We start from the raw sequence: 16,255 nt of genomic DNA on the forward strand, positions 1-16,255 counted from the left end.
TCCCTATGGGCTGCAGCATTTCTTTTGCCACGCATAGGGAGCTCTGACAATTCTTACACAGGCCTGCCACTGCAGCCTGAGTGAAATAACATCCACGTTATTTCACAGCCATTTTACATTGCACTTAAGTAACTTATAAGTCACCTATATGTCTAACCTTTACCTGGTAAAGGTTAGGTGCAAAGTTACTTAGTGTGTGGGCACCCTGGCACTAGCCAAGGTGCCCCCACATTGTTCAGGGCCAATTCCCCGGACTTTGTGAGTGCGGGGACACCATTACACGCGTGCACTACATATAGGTCACTACCTATATGTAGCTTCACAATGGTAACTCCGAATATGGCCATGTAACATGTCTATGATCATGGAATTGCCCCCTCTATGCCATCCTAGCATAGTTGGCACAATCCCATGATCCCAGTGGTCTGTAGCACAGACCCTGGTACTGCCAAACTGCCTTTCCTGGGGTTTCACTGCAGCTGCTGCTGCTGCCAACCCCTCAGACAGGTTTCTGCCCTCCTGGTGTCCAGCCAGGCCTGGCCCAGGATGGCAGAACAAAGGACTTCCTCTGAGAGAGGGTGTTATACCCTCTCCCTTTGGAAAATGGTGTGAAGGCAGGGGAGGAGTAGCCTCCCCCAGCCTCTGGAAATGCTTTCTTGGGCACAGATGTGCCCAATTCTGCATAAGCCAGTCTACACCGGTTCAGGGGACCCCTTAGCCCTGCTTTGGCGCGAAACTGGACAAAGGAAAGGGGAGTGACCACTCCCCTGACCTGCACCTCCCCTGGGAGGTGTCCAGAGCTCCTCCAGTGTGCTCCAGACCTCTGCCATCTTGGAAACAGAGGTGCTGCTGGCACACTGGACTGCTCTGAGTGGCCAGTGCCACCAGGTGACGTCAGAGATTCCTTCTGATAGGCTCCTTCAGGTGTTGCTAGCCTATCCTCTCTCCTAAGTAGCCAAACCCTCTTTTCTGGCTCTTTAGGGTCTCTGTCTCTGGGGAAACTTTAGATAACGAATGCAAGAGCTCATCCGAGTTCCTCTGCATCTCTCTCTTCACCTTCTGCCAAGGAATCGACTGCTGACCGCGCTGGAAGCCTGTAAAACTGCAACATAGTAGCAAAGACGACTACTGCAACTCTGTAACGCTGATCCTGCCGCCTTCTCGACTGTTTTCCTGGTGGTGCATGCTGTGGGGGTAGTCTGCCTCCTCTCTGCACTAGAAGCTCCAAAGAAATCTCCCGTGGGTCGATGGAATCTTCCCCCTGCAACCGCAGGCACCAAAAAGCTGCATTACCGGTCCCTTGGGTCTCCTCTCAGCACGACGAGCGAGGTCCCTCGAATCCAGCAACTCTGTCCAAGTGACTCCCACAGTCCAGTGACTCTTCAGTCCAAGTTTGGTGGAGGTAAGTCCTTGCCTCACCTCGCTAGACTGCATTGCTGGGAACCGTGACTTTTGCAGCTACTCCGGCCTCCATGCACTTCCAGCGGAAATCCTTTGTGCACAGACCAGCCTGGGTCCACGGCACTCTAACCTGCATTGCACGACCTCCTAAGTTGTTCTCCGGCGACGTGGGACTTCTTTGTGCGACTTCGGGTGAGCACCGTTTCACGCATCCTCGTAGTGCCTGTTTCTGGCACTTCTCCGGGTGCTACCTGCTGCTAAGAGGGCTCCTTGTCTTGCTCAACGTCCCCTCTACCTCCTGGTCCAATTTGCAACCTCCTGGTCCCTCCTGGGCCACAGCAGCATCCAAAAACGCTAACTGCACGATTTGCAGCTAGCAAGGCTTGTTGGCGTTCTTTCGGCGGGAAAACACTTCTGCACGACTCTCCACGGCAAGAGGGATCCGTCCACCCAAGGGGAAGTCTCTAGCCCTTTTCGTTCCTGCAGAAACCTCAGCTTCTTCTGTCCAGTAGAAGCTTCTTTGCACCCACAGCTGGCATTTCCTGGGCATCTGCCCATCTCCGACTTGCTTGTGACTTTTGGACTTGGTCCCCTTGTTCCACAGGTACCCTCGACTGGAAATCCATTGTTGTTGCATTGCTGGTTTGTGTCTTTCCTGCATTATTCCTCTATCACGACTTCTTTGTCCTTGGGGGAACTTTAGTGCACTTTGCACTCACTTTTCAGGGTCTTGGGGTGGGCTATTTTTCTAACCCTCACTATTTTCTAATAGTCCCAGCGACCCTCTACAAGGTCACATAGGTTTGGGGTCCATTCGTGGTTCGCATTCCACTTTTGGAGTATATGGTTTATGTTGCCCCTATCCCTATGTGTCCCCATTGCATCCTATTGTAACCATACATTGTTTGCACTGTTTTCTAAGACTATACTGCATATTTTTGGTATTGTGTACATATAACTTGTGTATATTTCCTATCCTCTCACTGAGGGTACACTCTAAGATACTTTGGCATATTGTCATAAAAATAAAGTACCTTTATTTTTAGTATAACTGTGTATTGTGTTTTCTTATGATATTGTGCATATGACACTAAGTGGTACTGTAGTAGCTTCACACGTCTCCTAGTTCAGCCTAAGCTGCTCTGCTAAGCTACCATTATCTATCAGCCTAAGCTGCTAGACACCCTATACACTAATAAGGGATAACTGGGCCTGGTGCAAGGTGCAAGTACCCCTTGGTACTCACTACAAGCCAGTCCAGACTCCTACAACTGTGAATTGGTAGTGCCCTCCAATAGTCGAAAATGCAGTTTTTGCTTTAGCATCCTCTGATAACTTGATCTGCCAATACCCCGCAGTCAAATCAAAGGTGCTTAGATACTTGGCAGATGCCAGTGTATCTATGAGCTCATCTGCCCTGGGTATAGGGTGAGCATCAGTTTTAGTTACCTGGTTGAGACCTCTGTAATCTGCACAAAACCTCATCTCTCTTTTCCCATCTTTTGAGTGAGGCTTTGGTACAAGCACCACAGGAGAGGCCCATGGGCTTTCAAAATGTTCAACCACTCCCAGTTCAAGCATTTTCTGAACTTCTTGTTTTATGCAGTCCCTGACAAGGGCAGGCTGCCTATAGATCTTACTTTTGACAGGCATGCTGTCTCTAGTATTTATAGTGTGCTCACACCAAGAAGTGGTGCCTGGCACAGTAGAAAAGAGTTCAGAAAACTGACCCAGGAGATTTATGCAGTTGTCTTTTTGCTCAGCAGTTAGACAGTCTGCCAAAACTACACCTTCCACTAGAGCATCCTGCTCTGTGGAAGAGAAGAGATCAGGGAGAGGGTCACTCTCTTCTTCCTGTCCTTCATCTGTTGCCATGAGCAGCGTGAGATCAGCCCTGTCATAGTAGGGTTTTAGGCGATTGACATGGAGCACCCTAAGGGAACTCCTGGCAGTGCCCAAGTCAACCAAGTAGGTGACTTCTCCCTTCTTTTCAACAATGATGTGGGGTCCACTCCATTTGTCTTGGAGTGCTCTTGGGGCCACAGGCTCCAATACCCACACCTTCTGTCCTGGTTGGTACTGAATCAGAACAGCCTTCTGGTCATGCCATTGCTTTTGGAGCTCTTGGCTGGCCTGAAGGTTTTTACTGGCCTTTTTCATGTACTCAGCCATTCTGGATCTTAGGCCGAGTACATAGCCCACTATGTCTTGCTTAGGAGCTTTTAAAGGTTGTTCCCAACCCTCCTTCACAAGTGTTAGAGGACCTCTTACAGGGTGTCCAAATAGGAGTTCAAAGGGGCTGAAGCCCACTCCTTTCTGGGGTACCGCCCTGTAAGCAAAAAGGAGGCAAGGTAACAGGACATCCCATCTCCTTCTGAGTTTTTCAGGGAGTCCCATTATCATTCCTTTGAGAGTTTTATTAAACCTCTCTACCAGTCCATTTGTTTGTGGATGATAAGGTGTGCTGAATTTGTATGTTACACCACATTCCTTCCACATGGCCTTCAAGTATGCAGACATAAAGTTGCTTCCCCTGTCTGATACCACCTCTTTTGGGAAACCCACCCTGGAAAAGATTCCCAGCAGGGATTTTGCCACTGCAGGAGCTGTAGTGGTCCTTAGAGGAATAGCTTCAGGATATCTTGTGGCATGGTCCAGTACCACCAAGATAAACCTATTGCCTGAAGCAGTAGGAGGGTGAAGGGGGCCAACTATGTCAACCCCTCCCCTTTCAAAGGGAACCCCAACCACAGGCAGTGGAATAAGGGGAGCCTTTGGGGTGCCACCAGTCTTGCCACTGGCTTGGCAGGTCACGCAGGACTTACAATAGTCTTTTGTGTCCTCTGACATCCTAGGCCAGTGAAACAGGGGGACAAGCCTTTCCCATGTTTTAATCTGACACAAATGTCCAGCCAAGGGAATGTTGTGTGCCAGAGTTAGGAGGAACTCTCTGTACTGCAGGGGAATGACCAATCTCCTGGCTGCTCCAGGTTTTGGGTCCCTTGCCTCTGTGTACAAGAGGTTGTCCTCCCAGTAAACTCTATGTGAGTCACTGACATCCCCATTTTGCTGTTTGACAGCTTGTTGTCTTAGACCCTCTAATGTGGGACAGGCCTGCTGTGCCACACTCAGCTCCTCCCTGGCAGGCCCTCCTCCACCCAAAAGCTCAGCAGTGTCTGCTGCCAGCTCCTCTGGTGAAGGTTCTGCACAGGGGGAAATTCTTCTTCCTCAGAAGTAGAATCATCTGTAGAGGGAGGGATAGTGGGTATGGATTTACCCTTACTAACCCTAGCTTTAGGGAGCACGTGGTCCATTGTTCCAGGATCCAAGTCACCCTGTCCTTTTTGCTTTTTGGCCTGAGCCTTGTCAAAGCAAAAATATGCCCAGGAATGCCCAGCATTGCTGCATGAGCCTCCAACTCCACTTCTGCTCAAGCTGATGTCTCTAAATCATTCCCTAGTAGACAGTCTACAGGTAAATCTGAGGCAACCACAACTTTCTTTGGACCAGTAACCCCCCCCCCAGTTGAGATTCACAACAGCCATGGGTTGGCTAAGAGTGTTGTTATGAGTGTCTGTCACTTGGTACTGGTGACCAAGTAGGTGTTGTTCAGGGTGTACCAGTTTCTCTATTACCATGGTAACACTGGCACCTGTGTCCCTGTAGGCCTGAACCCCAACACCATTTATTAGGGGAAGTTGCTTGTACTTATCCATATTAAGGGGACAAGCAACCAAGGTGGCCAAATCAATGGCACCTTCAGAGACTAGCACAGCCTCTGTGGTCTCCCTAACAAGACCAACCCCAACTAAATTACCAAAAGTGAGCCCAGCTACTCCCTTGGATTGGCTATTAGTAGGTTTGCTACCACCACCACTGCTATTACTAGGGGCACTAGAGGTTGCAGTCGGGGTTGTGGTAGTGGGAGGCATGGTGCTTTTCTTTGGACAACTGGCATCAGTTGTCCTATGGCCTTTTACTTTACATAAATAGCACCATGGTTTCTTTAGTTGATTAGAAGAGGATTTGGACCCACCACCCCCACCAGAGTGTTTTTGTGGGCCTGATAAAGACTCATTTTTAGATGTGTCCCCACCCTTGTCTGAAGACTTACCATCCTTCTTCTTGCCATCCTTGTCACCCCCTGTATGAACTTTTCTGTTCACTCTTGTTCTGACCCATTTGTCTGCCTTCTTTCCCAATTCTTGGGGAGAGGTCAGATCTGAGTCCACTAGATATTGGTGTAACAAATCAGACACAAAGTTATTCAGAATATTCTCTCTCAAGATTAGATTGTAGAGGCTTTCATAATCAGAAACTTTACTGCCATGTAACCACCCCTCCAAGGCCTTCACTGAATAGTCAACAAAGTCTACCCAGTCTTGTGAGGACTCTTTCTGGTTTCTCTGAACTTAATCCTGTATTGTTCAGTGGTTAAGCCAAATCCATCCAAGAGTGCATTCTTCAAAACTGTAAAATTATTGGCATCACTTTCCTTCACAGTAAGGAGCCTATCCCTACCTTTTCCACTGAAAGATAGCCATAGGATAGCAGCCCACTGCCTTTGAGGGACCCCCTGTACCATACAGGGCCTCTCAAGTGCAGCAAACCACTTGTTAATGTCATCCCCCTTCTTGTAAGGGGGAACTATCTTATGCAGATTTCTAGAATCATGTTCTCTCACAGGATTGCTATCTGGAATACTGCTGCTGCCACCATGGGGTCCAAACCCCAACCTCTGTCTCTCTTTTTCTAAGTCTAGGGATTCCCTGTCTAGAGCCAGCTGTTGCTGTTTAAGCTTCAGTCTGAACTCTTCCACTCTCAAGTTATTTAGTTCCCTTTTTAACACACTGTCATCAGGGTGGGTGGGTTGGGAATGTTTTGACACAGAAGAATGATGAGAATGAACAGAGGGAGACCTGTCCCTAACAGTTGGCACCCTAGCAACCTGGCCTGCAGGAACAAAAACATCCCTACTGTGATGGGAGCTTCTGATACTACCAGCATTGCTAGGTGGTCTGCTAAGGGGCGGATTAGGAAGGGCACCCTCTAACACTTTTACTGGGGGTTCCCCTGAGTCAGAGTGTGAGCTATCTCCTAACTTCTCAATTGAACTGCCAGCTAAGGCCTTATCTTTTTCAATAAGCACGTTAGACAATAATTCTCTAGAGGGGTTCTTTCCTACCACTAAACCTCTATCAATGCAGAGACTTTTTAGGCCCTTAAAGTTAATGTGGTCATAAGCTGTACTGACCAAATTAAGAGGAGTTCCTACATCAGACATGATAGAAAAAGGTTTAGGGACAGATAAAAGAGAGAAAAAGTTTTATGACAACAGGAAAAAAAACTTTTTCATCTTTTTGAAATTTTAGGAGTACTTTTCAGCACTTAGCAGATAGTGTAAGAGAAGAAAAGCAAAACTTTTTGGTTAGGTGTACATACACTGAACTTGTTTTGTATATTTTTCTCTTATGAAAAGTACAAAATGACAAAGTGGTAACTAGTTGCAAGTACTTATCCCACCGCTGCACAACCAATGTAGGAGGCTGGCCTGGCTTGTAGTGGGTACCAAGGGGTACTTACACTCTGTACCAGGTCCAGTTATCCCTTATTAGTGTAGAAGAGGTGTTTCTAGCAGCTTAGGCTGATAGAAGGTAGCTATAGCAGAGTAGCTTAGGCTGAACTAGGAGACCTGCAAAGCTCCTACTATACCACTGGTGTCATATGCACAATATCATAGGAAAACACAATACACAGATATACTAAAAATAAAGGTACTTTATTTTTATGACAATATGCCAAAAGTATCTCAGTGAGTACCCTCAGTATGAGGATGCCAAATATACACAAGATATATGTACACAATACCAAAAATATGCAGTAATAGCAAAAGGAAGTAATGCAAGCAATGTAAAGTTACAGTAGATTGCAATAGGAGCACATAGATATAGGGGCAAAACAAACCATATACTCCAAAAGTGGAATGCAAACCACGAATGGACCCCAAACCTATGTGAGCTTGTAGAGGGTCGCTGGGACTGTAAGAAAACAGTGAGGGTTAGAAAAATAGCCCACCCCAAGACCCTGAAAAGTAGGTGTAAAGTGCACCTATAACCCCCAGAGAGCACAGAAGTTGTGATAGGGGGTTTCTGCAAGAAAGACCAACACCAGCAAAGCAACCAAAGTGGATTTCCGGACCTGAGTACCTGTGGAACAAGGGAACCAAGTCCAAGAGTCGTGACAATGTCGAGAGTGGGCAGATGCCCAGGAAATGCCATCTGAGGGTGCAAAGAAGCTGCCACTGGATGGTAGAAGCTGTGGATTCTGCAAGAACGAAGAGGGCTAGAAACTTCCCCTTTGGAGGATGGATGTCCCACGTCGTGAAGAAGCTTGCAGAGGTGTTCCCACGCAGAAAGACCGCAAACAAGCCTTGCTAGCTGCAAGGGTCACAGTTAGGGTTTTTGGATGCTGCTGTAAACCAAGAGGGACCAGGATGTCGCCACTTGGATGAGGAGACAGAGGGGGCGCCCAGCAAATCAGGGAGCCCGCACAGAAGCAGGCAGCACCTGCAGAAGTACCGGAACAGGCACTTGGAAGAGGAGTGAACCGGAGTCCACCCGAAGTCACAAAAGGGAGTCCCACGACGCCGGAGGACAACTCAGAAGGTTGTGCACTGCAGGTTAGAGTGTCGGGGACCCAGGCTTGGCTGTGCACAAAGGAAATCCTGGAAGAGTGCACAGGACCCGGAGCAGCTGCAAATCATGCTGTACCAAGCAATGCAGTCTAGCGTGGGGAGGCAAGGACTTACCTCCACCAAACTTGGACTGAAGAGTCACTGGACTGTGGGAGTCACTTGGACAGAGTTGCTGAGTTCCATGGACCACGCTCGTTGTGCTGAGAGGGGACCGAGAGGACCGGTGATGCAGTCTCTTGTTGCCTGCGGTTGCAGGGGGAGGATTCCGTCGTCCCACGGGAGATTTCTTCAGAGCTCCTGGTGCAAGAAGGAGGCAGGCTACCCCCAGAGCATGTACCACCAGGAAACAGGTGAGAAAGCGGCAGGATCAGCGATACAAGGTTGTAGTCGTCGTCTTTGCTACTTTGTTGCGGTTTTGCAGGCGTCCTGAGCAGTCAGCGGTCGATCCTTTGGCAGAAGGTGAAGAGAGAGATGCAGAGGAACTCTGGTGAGCTATTGCATTCGGTATCTGAAGAATTCCCCAAAGCAGAGACCCTAAATAGCTAGAAAAGGAGGTTTGGCTACCTAGGAAGGAGGATAGGCTAGTAACACAGGTAAGAGCCTATCAGAAAGAGTCTCTGATGTCACCTGCTGGCCCTGGCCACTCAGAGCAGTCCAGTGTGCCAGCACACCTCTGAATCCAGGATGGCAGAGGTCTGGGGCACGCTGGAGGAGCTCTGGGCACCTCCCCTGGGAGGTGCAGGCCAGGGGAGTGGTCACTCCCCTTTCCTTTGTCCAGTTTCCCGCCACAGCAGGGCTGGGGGATCCCTGAACCGGTGTAGACTGGCTTATGCAGAGATGGGCACCATCTGTGCCCATCAAAGCATTTCCAGAGGCTGGGGGAGGCTACTCCTCCCCAGCCCTGACACCTTTTTCCAAAGGGAGAGGTTGTAACACCCTCTCTCTGAGGAAGTTCTTTGTTCTGCTTTCCTGGGCCAGGCCTGGCTGGACCCCAGGAGGGCAGAAACCTGTCTGAGGGGTTGGCAGCAGCTGCAGTGAAACCCCGGGAAAGGCAGGTTGGCAGTACCCGGGTCTGTGCTAGAGACTCGGGGGATCATGGAATTGTCTCCCCTATGGCAGAATGGCATTGGGGTGACAATTCCATGATCTTAGACATGTTACATGGCCATGTTTGGAGTTACCATTGTGACGCTATACATAGGTAGTGACCTATGTATAGTGCACGCGTGTAATGGTGTCCCCGCACTCACAAAGTCCGGGGGATTTGCCCTGAACAATGTGGGGGCACCTTGGCTAGTGCCAGGGTGCCCACACACTAAGTAACTTTGCACCCAACCTTCACCAGATGAAGGTTAGACATATAGGTGACTTATAAGTTACTTAAGTGCAGTGGTAAATGGCTGTGAAATAACGTGGACATTATTTCACTCAGGCTGCAGTGGCAGGCCTGTGTAAGAATTGTCAGAGCTCCCTATGGTGGCAAAAGAAATGCTGAAGCCCATAGGGATCTCCTGGAATCCCAATACCCTTGGTACCTTAGTACCATATACTAGGGAATTATAAGGGTGTTCCAGTATGCCAATGTGAATTGGTGAAATTGGTCACCTGCCTGTTAGTGACAATTTAGAAAGCAGAGAGAGCATAACCACTGAGGTTCTGGTTAGCAGAGCCTCAGTGAGACAGTTAGTCATTACACAGGGAACACATACAGGGCACACTTATGAGCACTGGGGCCCTGGCTGGCAGGATCCCAGTGACACACACTAAAACAACATATACACAGTGAAATATGGGGGTAACATGCCAGGCAAGATGGTACTTTCCTACAGGGAGGGCAAACCTTATACTAAGTAAATAGAATGTGAGAATCACTCCCATCTCAAACTACCACCTAAGGACGCTTAGGACTGGGGAAGCATGCGAACACCCAAGGTAAGTAAGGTAGGATTCCCCAAGCACCTGTGTGCAGAAGTGTGGGTGTCAATAGGATAAGGTGGGGAAATCGTGGTCAGAGTTTGTGGATTTAGGACCCTTCTCAGAGGACCCCGAGGATGCCCATTGGGACAAGGGAGGTTATATAGTGTCCTCACTTGTGGATATCCAGAACGGTGGAGTACCCACACCAAGTATCCCAGGTGCATAGGTGTGAGGTTGTGTTGGAACCTCCCAGTGAAGTCAATGGGGACCTCCGTTGTCCAGCTGCTGTCCTGACCCGTGGAACAGGCCGGTGGAACCCAGGCATGGATTCCTGAAGAAGCAGACCTCAGGAAAGAGAGGACAGAGTCCAGACCACCCAGAGGTGCCCAGGCAGTGCAGGAGGGCAACACCCACCCTTCCAGAAGATGCTTTCCTTTTATAAGGTGGATGAAGAAATGTAGAACTGGAGTCTAGGCAATGCAGGAAGACTCCTGGAGTCATCTGCAAGCTATCCCATGCCAATTGTTGGACCGCAGAGGGGTCAGTGGTCAGCAGGACCACCAACAAGCCTTGACAAATGGAGGGAAGTGTTGCACAAAAATTGCAAGATTTGTGGGGACCAGCAAGGTCAAGGCAACCTAACTTTTGCAGGTAGGTCAGGGCCAGCCGTCCGCAAGCAGGAGAGCCACCATCAATCAATGGAGCCCCCAGCAGGACCCTCTGGCAGCAAGCACAGGGAGTTGCACGGAGACCTCAGAAGCACAGCAAAGAGAGATGCCCATGTCGCAGGAGTTGCAGAGAAGGTGTCATTTTTGGAGCTGGAGAGTGCTGGAGGCCAGGGCTTCTTGGAGCTATGTGGTCTTTGAACTGAAGAGCCAACCAGCCTTGGCAATGACAACCAGACATGGTGCACAGGGATTCCAGCCAAGCAGCTCCAGCGAGGGACCACAGACTTCTCAGTTGCAAAGAAGACAGGGCAGAAATCTGGAGAGCCACAGAACCACCATCTGTGTTGTAGAGCCATGTAGAGTCAGTGGGACAGAAGAATCCACAAACCGGTTGTCAACGTTGGGGTGCCTGTAGATGCAGGGGAGTGACTCCTTCACTCCAAGGGAGATTCCTTCTTGCTTTCCTAAGTGCAGACAGAGTCCTTGTGACTGTGGATGATGGACTACCACTGAGGTTACAGACATCTTGCAGAACCTGGAAACAAAGTTGCAGTAGGAGCCCTACTACTGGTTACAGTCTTGCTGTCAGTCCCAGAGAAGAACAGCAGTGGTTCCGGTGTCCAAGTTGCAGAAGTGTCTTGTAGAGGACACTTACAGAGGGACCTTGAAGTCTTACAGATGAATCTAGGGTCCCACCCTCAGGGGATCCCAAAAGTAACTCAGGAAGGGGGTTGGACACATTCTGCAGGGACCCCCCTGTCAGCAGGGTTAGGGACATCACACAGCTGGACTAATCAGTCAGATGATCCCGGGAGCCTCTGCTCATCTTTTTTCCAAGATGACAGAATCTAGGGGCCACCTGGCAGTGCTTTGTACACCTCCCTATGGAAGGAGCTGGACAAGGGGGTGGTCTCTCCTGTGTCCTTTGTGTGGTGTCACACCAGAGCAGGAAGCAGGGGCTTCTGCACTGGAGTAAACTGGTTTATGCAAGGAGGGCACCAAATGTGCCCTATAAAGCAGTCTGGTGGCTCCTAGGGGCACCCCCACACTTGCCCAGCGACACTTATTTCTAAAGGAGAGGTGATCACACAGGAAATCCTTTGTTCTCTTCCAGGGGATCCTCATCAATAGTCATAAACATTGAATATTCCTGCCCTCGTGCGGGGACCCCGGAGCATACATAAAATACACACATATAAAAGTATGAAAAATGCACGAAAAATATATATATATAGCATTTTTAGTAGACAATTTTCATACCAAACTCACGTATACGTGTGTACAACAGCAATGCAGACTATATTCATAAACAGGCTAAAAATGCTTTATTTCTATGGATTTATTTATTTTTTTTTTTAAACAGTCCCTTTCAAAATTACAATAAGAGAAAAACTTTCCAAAGCCCCAAAGCTGGACCCAGTGAAAGAAGCAGTAGCAACATCAGTGAAAAAAGAGAAAAAACTGCATTGAAAACAATGGAGCATTATTAGCCAGTAGGCTGCATGCAGGTTAACACAGGAGAACCATAAAATTCTGGCACCGTGCCTTTAAGACCCTGAGCACCTCCAGTATCCCACCATGCCTCAGGGGTGAAGGAGAGGTGACAGTTGGTTCACAGTTAGGTCAGTTTTTTTTCCGGCTTCTTCTGAGAGGATCCTGGAGCATTGAGCTCTCCGTTTTTCTCAGTTTTTCGCAGGAAAATATTAAAAAACAGCATTTTTTTTCTACTTTCACTCGACATTTTACAACTTTGTCTGAGTCAAGAGATTTTTTTCTGACTGGAAAATGCCTTCTCTTTTTGTGAAGTGCCCTTCCTGTGGGAAGAAGAAGGCCCAGTCTGATCCACACTCTCTCTGCATTGTATGTTTGCCTCAGAGTCACTGCCCTGACACTTGCAGACACTGCAAGAACATGTCAAAAACGACTCTGAAGGACAGGGAGAAGATCAGACTTCATGGTCTTCATGAGAGACAGAAGACATAGGGGGTCATTCTGACCCAGGGTCGGCGGGAGCACCGCCGACAGACCGGCGGTGCCCCGCAGGGCATTCTGACCGCAGCGGTTCGGCCGCGGTCAGATGCGATAAACCGACGGTCTCTCGCCGGTTTCCCGCTGCCCTGCAGAATCCTCCATGGCGGCGGAGCGCGCTCCGCCGCCATGGGGATTCTGACACCCCCTACCGCCATCCTGTTCCTGGCGGGTCTCCCGCCAGGAACAGGATGGCGGTAGGGTGTGCCACAGGGCCCCTGGGGGCCCCTGCAGTGCCCATGCCAATGGCATGGGCACTGCAGGGGCCCCCGTAAGAGGGCCCCACAAAGTATTTCAGTGTCTGCTATGCAGACACTGAAATACGCGACGGGTGCCACTGCACCCGTCGCACCTTCCCACTACGCCGGCTCAATTCTGAGCCGGCGTCCTCGTGGGAAGGTTGATTTGCCCTGGGCTGGCGGGCGGCCTTTTGGCGGCCGCCCGCCAGCCCAGGGCAAATCCCAAAATACCCTCAGCGGTCTTTCTACCGCGGAGCGGTATTTTGGTGGGGGAACTTTGGCGGGCGGCCTCCGCCGCCCGCCGAAGTTAGAATGACCCCCATAGTCCTCTTCGCTTCCCAGGCAGCCCACAAGCCATTCTCAGGAGAGACAGGCTAGATCGACGTCAGCAGGTAGGAAGGTACCTGTTTGTTCCCCGTCGACGTCATCGCTGCCACCGGCACTTCGTCATAGATCGCCGTCAACGGCGACCCGAGCGACGTCGAGAGATATGACGTCGAAGGTACATGGCCACCACAGTGGCAGATCTCCCTCAATGGCAACCCACCGATCAACGTCGAGCCAGTACCGGCGTGCCCATTCGCCGTCGAAGGCCTCGCACCCCTCGACGGCATGGAAGACGACGTCAAAATCGCCTCAACGGCGAGAGCAAAGACATCCGCCGTCTACGACCCATCACTCGACGGCGAGGCACACGACGTCGAGCAGGTCACGGTCAAGGGACCGCCAGTCACCGTCGAGGCGCTCAACGTCGAGACCAGAGCAATCCGCGACACTCCTTTCGACGTCGCTGTAACTGTCGACGTCCACACAAGTTTTGCCTATCTCACAAGGAGAAGAGCGTCGACTACCGCCGGTGGATAAGAACACTCCAACAACTCCTGTGGTCTCCATAAGGAGTGGTTCATCTGGGCGGTCGAGAGTTGCATCGTCTGGGCATGTCTCGCCCATCAACTTGTCGCCAAGGTGGTTGGAGAGCCTTAATAGAACAACTGCTTCTCCGGACTCGCAATACTCGAGGATGTACTCACCTTCGGCTTCTCTCCTGAGAACACCATCGCCAACAGCACGGGCAGGACGGGCTCGTTCTGCATCTCGCCAGTCGGCCACTAGGCCTCGGCGCGCCGCTACAACATCTCGGAGCAGGTCACGCTCCCAGAGAAGATCCAGATCACGATCACGCCATCGCAGAAGGTCTCCTTCTTGGTCCACATCGTTGGGGTCTTCAGTAAGAAGGTACTTCCCGACCCTAACGGATTCTCCACCAGCTAGAGTTTCCCCGGTGGACGATATCACAACTTTTAACGAGGTGCTTCTCAGGGGAGCACAAAAGCTGAATATTGAGGTCCTGGAGCCTTCAACCTCGTCATCCGTGATCTTTGAAACCCTGCAACACAGGGCGGTTTCAAAGAAATTGTTCCCGCTGGTGCCTGGTCTTTTACAACCAACCATGGACACCTTTTTAGCACCAGCCAACCTGAGATCAGCTCCTGCTAGTATCTTAAAGAAATACAAGGCACCTGAGCAAGATCCTTTGTTTCTCCGGACTGATCCACCGCCAGACTCAGTCATATTAGCCGCAGCCCGGAAGACGCACTCAGTGGCATCACCCTCCACGGTTCCACCAGACAAGGAGAGTAGACACCTGGACTCTCTGGGGAGGAAGATGTGTGGCACAGCGGCTTCCATGATGAAGGTCTCCAGCGCCTCCGCACTCCTAGGCAGATACGACCGGTCACTCTGGGACTCGCTGAGCAGGTTCACAGAAAAGCTGCCTAGAGAGGACAGGCAGGATTTTCAGGAGATCCTTCAGGATGGAAGTCTGGTCTCCAATCAGGTCATCAGTGTGGCAGCAGATGGGGCTGACTTAGCAGCACATGGTTACGCACATGGGGTTTGTGCGAGAAGGTCTTCCTGGCTAAGACTCACAGGATTGAAGCAGGAAGAGCAGCAGCGTATCCTAAACCTTCCGTTCAACGGAATCTCGCTTTTTGGAACCCACACAGATGAGGAGATAGCGCGTATGAAGGCGGAAGTGGACACTATGAGGGCAGTGGGCCTTGAGAAAAGGAAAGACTTCAGGCGAAGATATAGGCCTTACGACAGCGCCCGTTCCAGCAGAAGGTTCAAGCCCCTCATTGGTCCCAGAGGCCACAACAGAAACAAGGGCGTCCACTCTTCCAATCTCGTAAAGCCACAAGAGACCGAGGGTCAAGCAGCCTCAGCAGTCTACACCCAAAGCTCCTGCAAAAAAATGAGGATTTGCTTCCCTTAACACCGTGCACCACTTCGGTTGGGGGAAGTATCACAGCGTTCATTCACGAGTGGCGTGGCATAACAAAAGACAAATGGGTGCTGAACATTGTGGAGAATGGGTACTCTCTTCTTTTCCGACAACCTCCTCCTCACTTGCCACCAACCAAATGCAATCCGGCTCACATGAGCCTATTATGCACAGAGGCTCACGCTCTTTTACGGAAAAAAGCAATAGAAAAAGTCCCAGTCGCACACAGAGGGAAAGGGGTGTACTCCCGCTATTTTCTGGTAGAAAAAAAGGGTCGAGAAGGAGTTTTCAGACCGATTCTAGACTTACGACTACTGAACAAGTACATAAAAAAGCAAAAGTTCAGGATGCTGGCTCTCCACCAGATTTTCCCTCAGCTGCATCGAGAGACTGGATGTGCTCCATAGACCTGCAAGACGCGTATTTTCATGTCCCGATCATTCCCAAACATCAGAAATTCCTACGGTTCCTGATAGCCTCCCAACACTATCAGTTCAAGGTGCTTCCTTTCGGCCTAAAATCTGCCCCTCGCATTTTCTCAAAATGTGTAGTAACGGTGGCGGCGCATCTAAGGAAGCAGAAAATCTCCATTTATCCATACCTAGATGACTGGCTACTGAAAGGCTCCTCTCCGGAGCAGACGAAAAACCATCTGGTCATTGTGCTCAGTGTTTTCAGATCTCTGGGTCTACAAGTCAACTACCAAAAGTCCACCCTCATCCCAACACAAACCCTCCACTACCTGGGAGCAATACTGAATACAGAGCTCGAAAGAGTGTATCCTTCGGAGAAACAACTGTTATCAATAAGGAGAAAATGTCAAGACCTTCTGAGGTCCCACACACCTGCGGCCCGTCAGGTGACATCTCTGTTGGGCTCCATGGCCTCGTGCATTTTCATTGTCCTAAATGCCAGGCTGCATATGAGGCCTCTTCAAGAGGCGCTGGAAAACAACTGGAACCAGAGCACAGGCCGCTGGGAGGACAGAATGTGTCTTCCGATAGGAGCACGACAATCGTTATGA

Source organism: Pleurodeles waltl, chromosome 4_1, assembly GCF_031143425.1.
Source record: "Pleurodeles waltl isolate 20211129_DDA chromosome 4_1, aPleWal1.hap1.20221129, whole genome shotgun sequence".
In the NCBI taxonomy this organism is placed as follows: Eukaryota; Metazoa; Chordata; class Amphibia; order Caudata; family Salamandridae; genus Pleurodeles; species Pleurodeles waltl.